We start from the raw sequence: 7,849 nt of genomic DNA, 5'->3' as shown, positions 1-7,849 counted from the left end.
AATCCCGCCGGAAAAACTTTCAAAAAGTCGCGTTATAGACAACTGCCTTGAATTTTACCAATTAGACAACTTAAACTCAAGTTTTTAAAAAGAATATGTCCGATTTTCGTGAAAATTAACTAGAAAGAATGTCGTGAAAGAGGTCATTTAGTCCATAATTTAAACTACACCAAAGATTAATATATTAAAATTAATATAAATTTATAAGTATAAAATATTTTTAATATAAATTTATTTTATTTTAATATTTAAACATATTTTTTTTTTAAAATATTTTTCGAATTTTATTTTATAAAATAAAAATGTCAAAATATTTATTTATGAATGTCCGTGAAAACCTCTAAATTGGATTACTAGTATAAAAAAAAAAACATTTTAAATTATTGTTTCCTAAACCAAAAATAGTTTGTGTAATTTGAAATGAAAGTTTATACAATAAACTGAAATAAATAATAAAAATACTAAATATCTATAGAATAAACGGAAATAAAAATAATAGAGTTTTTATGGCGGCTTGCAAAGTGCTAATTACTCATACCATATTCATCATCTTTACTAATATATACATGATTCATCCATAAACCACAAGATTCAATAATGAAATACTGTGATCCATATTCATCATTCATTATTCACCATTTTAGAATCTATATTGATTTAACAATTAAATTCATCATTCATCATTCTAGATTCTGAATTGATTTAAAAATAAAATTCATCATTCATCATTCTAGAATCTAATTAGTCCTAGGAAAAATAAACTATATAGATACTAAAATCAGAAGACTGGAATAGTAAATTGATATAACTAAAACTTAAAAACAGTGGAGTGATGAGTCTAAAAGTGACTCTAAAGTACACAAGGGGCTTGGTGCTCTTGATTAAATACTAATTCCATACCCTTGTACATGACAAAATGCAATGGAAACATTACAATCCATCCAATTCTGAATTCTACTTTCTCCATATGAAATCCAACCAAGTCGGAACCACTCTCAAACATCATGAGTCATTTCATGGTAATGTGTAAAATTTAAGTAAAAGTGACATTCTCATTTATCTTTCATTTTCATCTCAAAATGAAAGATAAATGAGAATGTCATTTTTACTTTAAAAATTTAACATTACCATAAATTCCATAAGATTAGTAGAGCAATGTGGTCAAATATTAAGTTTCCCATCCTAAATTATTGTTTACAATTTTTTTTAAAAGAGTTAAACATTATGTACCATATTACAACCCATTTATTACAACTTCACCCATACACAGAAATTTACAGCCCACATGTTGCCCTCAGGTGCACTAAATGTGCTGCAACCAAATGTTTATTGTTGCTATTCTCCCTATCATCTTAGATATCTGCCAAGCAACAAGAGAGTAGAGCGGAAAGTTACTGAAAAATAAACGTGTAACGCAGACTCTATCTTCAGCAAATTGTTGAAGGTCTGAGATGTCTTTCTGAACTGTTGAATTTATTTGAAAACAATAATTTCTACCAATATTACAACAGATACAGAACAGATCAACTACACAGGGTGAAATATCAAGAGCCACTCTTTAGTAAATGAAGGACAACAGGAATACTATTGGCAGCCAAAATCTTTGTTCTTAGACCAAATGGATAGCTATCTCTCTCGCTGTGGCGTAGTCAGCTTGTGTAGGGTTCAAGAATTGAGTTAGTTATTTTATACGATGTGAAAACAGTAACAATCGTAAACGTAGTAGACCCTCAATGATTAGAGATTCAGTGAAGTATGAAACTTTCTATCAAAAAGGGAGTGCGGAACAAAAACAAAGAAGTCCACAAGTAGTTCAAGGAAAAGCATGAAAGATAACTCCTGCACTGAGTTTCCTTGGCAATATATGTGCACTGAAAATTTACATTAGAAAGCTATATTGTATATATTCCTATATTGTATATAATATTATTGCCTAATTACAATGAACGTTGTTTCGTGGGAGTGATAAGAATGTTAGGTTGGATATACAAAAAGCAAAGTCCTAGCGATCTCCATATTAATCAGGTGAAAACCAACTTTTTAATAGTCTGATCATCTTACTGTAATGGCATATCCATAAGGTGGAATTTTGTTCTACCTTTATACTCTCATTCCTTCTATGATCTCCATGAACTTAATGACGATGGATTCTTTGAACTTAAGGATGATGAATTACCGTGAAAGAGATCCAAGAGACGGGTTTCCAGCTCCTCAGGCGTGTACTTTATATACATCTCATCGTGTCTCCCACTTTCCAAACACTTTCCCACTCTACCCAAGAAGGACCGATAGGCTGGTATCATTTTCTCAGCGATTGAAATCCTAATCTCCACCCGGAGCTCCATATCCGGCACCATCCAACCAGAATGCTTCATGAGTGCTTCTTCAATTGCAAAATTGAAACCCTTGAATCTATTCTTCAGGGCCTGCTGTGACATCCCAGTGGAAGCACTCCCACTCACATGAATCCCCTCATCCCTCAAACAATTAAGAGGCTTCATCCAGGCAGCTCGCTCATAATTCGCTGCATAATGTCTCACATTTTCCTGAGTTTTCCTCAGCCAGCGATACCCTAACAGCCCTAAAAGCTTCGAACCTTTGACCTTCTTCACGATGTAATGAAGATTGTTCATGAGAAATAGGTATGACAGAGCAGCATCCTTGTAGAGGTTAGATTTTGAATCTATCTTACATTGCAGGATGGTGATAATCCATCCCAGTTTCGCAGACAGAGCAGAGATCGGGCTACCTGATTCATTATCATGATGGCTATCCAAGTCCCCAAACATGCCCACGAGGCCATCAGGCAGGGCCAGCTTGGGGATATCAATTGGTGCATTGTCCATTATGTTCCTGAGAGCCTCCTTGTAATCAGACAGAAAGCTCAGATAATTCATAGCATACCTTGTAAGCGGATGAATCGTGCCGCCTGGGATCGGGGTTTTCGAATTTTCCGCGTGGACTGCATTCTCGAATTTCTTCAAAATCCCCTGTGCCGACTCCCCGAGCCGAATTACGATGGTAGAGACTTGCATCCTCACGCTTGCGCACGATGCTTGGCTTAAAACGGTGTCGATGTCGGGAATGAGGTCCAAGAGAAACCCATACATGTCGAGCACCCTGAAGATCCTTTCGCTGGAATTTTTGCGCATGGCCACAAAATCGCTAAAACCCAGAAGCTTCGTCGCCGGCCCCTTGACGACCTCAGCGAAACTAGAATCCCTGACATTATCAAAACCTGAAAAAATCTCTTCACAGAGACGTTTCTCTCTCGCGAACAGAATTCTCACCGCAATACTCATGACGCGTATCCAGTTCTTGATCCTATTTTCCAGAATCCCCATTCCATCTTCTGAACATCGCTCGTACTAAGCTGATCTACGCCGATTCTGTTGAGACACCCTTCAATTACAGGGTTTCTGGTCATCCCATAGATTCGATCGCACTCCCTCCCGTACCCACTGGCAACCATGCGCTTCGCTATACTGCGGAGGTCTAGAACGGCGTCCAGCGGCATGATGTCGATTTCACAAATTTCAGCGGCGTTAGAACTTCGAGTACGACGGCGTCTGTCGCTGCTCCCCTCTTCGTCCGCCGACCCGTCGTCCATCGAGCCGTGGCTCGAGTTCTCGTTGTCCTGCACCATCGTCGGCTTGACGTTGGTTGACAGAATTCGGTGAAACTCTACTTTCAGGCGGACCATCGACATCTCCATGAGGCGCTGCGCGCGCACCAGTTTGGCTGAGCTGTTGTCAGTGACGACTAGATTTTCCATGAGTTGTCTGAGACCGTCGACGGCGGCGAGATACTCGTAGGCCTGCTTTCGGTTGCGCTTGAACAATGTCATGGATTTGGCCGCTTTCGAGTCCCAAAATGAGATTACGCGGTTTGCGGAGGCCAAATTGTCCCTCAAATCGGTCGTTTCTGCAGGTCGGGTGTTGAGATTTGGACGACGTATGGCGGAACGGCGGTTGTCGGAGGTGAAAGGGACCATGAGCATGTCTCTCATTATGTGATCTGAGGAGCCAAAAGATTTCACGATATGACGTTCAGTGGTCACTACTCTGCCTTTTCCTTCTCCTCGATCTGCTGCTGCTTCTTCTATTTCCATTGACGTATAATGAGTACACAGTATCAACAGAGTGCCTGGGATGCTTCGGAATCCAACAGAGAATCGACGGGAACGGAGAAATGCAGAATACGCTTGTTGGGAACGGAGAAAGAAATGCAAAATACTCTGGTTGGTTTTAAGGGAGAAAGAGTGGTTATGAAAGGTCTGGAGCATGGTGTGACACTCAGAGTTCTAATGCTTCTATTTGAAGCGGTCTAAATGTTTTGGGTGGACGTGGTCAACATTTAAATCTCGGCCGTCCTTAGCATAAATGCCCCCTTCTGCATTTCAACTCCACTACAACGAGAGGTTGAAAGAAGTGTAGTTAAAAGATTCGAAGTCAAATTGATAATATAAAATAATATTTGGTACTAGGTTTGTCCGCGATTTTAATGTCCTGCCGTGGCCCCTGCACGTCAATATTACGGTACAATGTGAGTTGATTTTTATTCAAAACATCATCACTATATATTAATTTTGATATAAATATAAAATAAACTATTCAATTTTATAGCAGATATATCTTTAGTTTATTAATATATTTACATTGATCTTTAATATAATTAAATTTCCGTAACTATAAACTTTTAGATGAACAACCTTCATACTTCACATAAAACTCAACAAAACATCCTATTATCATTAATATAATAAATCTAGTTTAGTCTATTGTAATTTGAGTTTTGAATAATCTATATATTGAAAAACAGTCATTTTGAAAATTAATTAAAATTTTAAATTAATAATAATAAAAAATTATTATTTTCGTTTGTAACATGTAATTACATTGCTGCATTATGATTTTATCAAAAGTTTATAGTAATAAATAATAGTAAAAATAATAATTATTTCACTTTAATTTTGTATTTATTAAATATCAAATTAAAATGTTGAAAATATAAATTTAAAAAATTTACAGAATTTTTTGGTTACCGAGGAAAGTGCATTGGTTAAGAAGTTAATGAGGGTCGGAAGTCGGGCTTGAACACTTGGAACCATTCGCGAACACCATGCCGACCAGCGATGGGATTTGACGGGCATTCGTTAAGAAGTTAATGAGGGTCGGAAGTCGGGGTTAAACACTTGGGAACTATTTGAGGGTCGGGATGGAATTTGACGGGCAAAATGCCCTGTAACAAGACCTTTTAACTGTAAAATGTGTTTAATTTTTTTAATGACCGTCCCTTGTGATGTGCTATGAACCTTGGCAAACGTATCTTTGACGGTTAATTTTGTTTGTAAAACGTCATTAATACCTTATTTTAATCTGGCACTTCCACCTGACCACATTCCATGTGGCAGTGTCCTCATCGTTCGAAGCGCGTCCCTCAGTATTTACACAGTTTCAACGGTAGCTGTCTCTGTAATGATCACTGCTTTGGAACCCATTCCTGGCGAGGAATACAACGATTTCGACGGAGGAGATGTCCGATACGAAGAGAAACCTCCCAACATAATATTGATCCAAAGGTAGGGGCAGAAGAAGATGAACAAGAAGCAGTTCCTGTTGATACGTTTGGAGGGGCTGACAAATAATCTATAGAACAGGGACTCCCAAGTGATCAACTTCGAAAAACTTCAAAGGTCATGAGAAAATATGACCGTGCTAGAATACTCGGCGCTCGAGCATTGCAAATCTGTGTAAATACACCTGTCATGGTTGAACTTGAAGGCGAGACTGATCAATTAGAGAATGCAATGAAAGAACTCATTGGGCGGAAAATTCCTTTTACGATTCGCTGCTATTTGCATGATGAAAGTCACGAAGATTGGGGTGTTTGTGAGCTTAGAAGACAAGTTGGTGGCGATTGAATAGCTTGTGGAGCCGAATTGACAATCCATGTGGTATACTTGACAAAGCTTCTTGTGGTATTGTGAGAGACTTCAGATTGCAAGTGGCACTGAACAGGCTTGTAACCTCGTAGATGAAGATTGCATTGTAAGACAACAAGGTGGGTTGTAACCTCGTAGATGCAAATTGCATTGTAAGACAACAGGGTGGGCTAACGAGTCATTCTTACCAAAATTTCATCATTAAACACTTTATTGGTATAAAATCAAAATTTTATAATTAATTTTATTTTAAATAACAAGAATATCCCTATTTATTATTTCTAAATTCACGCAATCAAATTAAATGTCTAGTCAAATGTCACACCTTGACAGGTTAATAATAGCATATATATATATAATTATTTACTATGTCATCCAATGCACTTTCACTAATTTCATGGCAATTATATATCTATGTTAACATTATAGAGATAGTAATAAAATCTATAATTAAAAATCAACAGCGGAATTATCAATCAACTTTAATTACATTGTTTAATGTATATGTAAGATATTCGTCTCATAAGAGTTGGCAGATTTGATTACACGTGCTAATAGGCTCATTTATGGAGTTGAAAGAATACATTTATTTCCCAGTACCATATCTGGATTGGTACTTAAACGAAATTCGGTCACGGCCTCATCATCCCACCCAGGGGTTAAATTTGACGGGTGACCTTACCCGTCAAGGAATTTTTTTATGACGTTTTTATTTTTAAACTGCCCATCATATGACTTTTAAAATTTATTTGTACAAGTTTTATCTAATTTCAAATTGTACTCATAATTGTTTAAATTTTTAATTTTTTGTTCTACAATTGGGCTCAAGTCTCATTGCTACACTTTGTTTTGAGACCTGCTGATCATGAATCCCTGCCAACTGTATGCGGCTTTTTCACAGAGGATGACAACTTCTGATCACAAAACTTCAAAGCCAAAATACGCGTTAATCCACAGTTGCTCTGGTGGGGTTACTGGTTCTCGGTATGGCATCACTTTGGACATACGGCAAGGAATGGAGAAATTAAAGCAACGTATAGTGACAGAATAAAAGTAGATCATCACCGACAGCATTCCATATTTTTATTATGTTTGCATATATGCATTTCCATTCTCATATATTTTTATTATGTTTGCATGTATGGATTTCCATTCTAATAAAATATATACCGCAAAATCTGCCAGAAAGGAAAAGTTTAAAATTGTTTTGAATATTAGTCTCTAAGAAATCGGTCATGGTCCTCCAATAACCAACACAGCGTGCGAATTTGAACTATTTTAGGCATCATATTTGGTATATGATAAGCGGCGTGCACATTCAAACAAACTTCACCGAGCATTTTTATAAAGTAGTAATTTATTTAGTGTATATACTTCCCCTTTTTTTGGGTGAAGAGTCCAACTTATAAATATTCAACCCAACTTTTCTCTAAAATTTTTAATCGTGTTCTGATTATAATAGAAATAATTCTGATAAGGTAGAAAGGGCGATGTCATAGATTGGGAGGACCATAAAAGTGCTGGTGAGATGATCTAAAAGAACTCTATAAAGTAGAAAAAACTCAAGATATGGACTCAAAGCAGATCACTCAACATTAGATTGAATTAAATCATAGAAAACTTTATTGGAGTACTTCAATTGAAATAAGGACAAATAAATCTCACAAAGAAAAGGACAACAATTCGATTGCAGTTAAAAGATTCTGAATCATAAAATATGTTCACAATATGCACACTCATTGTAGTAGATTCTTCCTTTCCTAATTTGATAGATAGAGTGAACCATTTTACAATCACAATAACTGGAATCTTGAATAGCATTTACAATCTTAAATTGCTTCGTTGGACTATAATATATACTATTATTTCCATAAATTGCCTGATAGGTTGGCCGGAGTAAATAGC

The 7,849-nt window shown here is 36.5% G+C and overlaps 1 pseudogene; it reads right to left on the bottom strand.

Annotated features, from left to right (window-relative positions):
- Positions 1-2,117: 2,117 nt before the first annotated feature.
- Positions 2,118-4,111, bottom strand: LOC149189368 (exocyst complex component EXO70H1-like; annotated as a pseudogene).
- Between the last annotated feature and the right edge of the window lie 3,738 nt (positions 4,112-7,849).

This window comes from Pinus tabuliformis, chromosome 3_1 (genome assembly GCF_031772625.1).
Source record: "Pinus tabuliformis cultivar Carrire ecotype Pingquan chromosome 3_1, CPIR1, whole genome shotgun sequence".
NCBI lineage: Eukaryota > Viridiplantae > Streptophyta > Pinopsida > Pinales > Pinaceae > Pinus > Pinus tabuliformis.
This window is presented reverse-complemented; position numbering and strand designations above follow the sequence as displayed.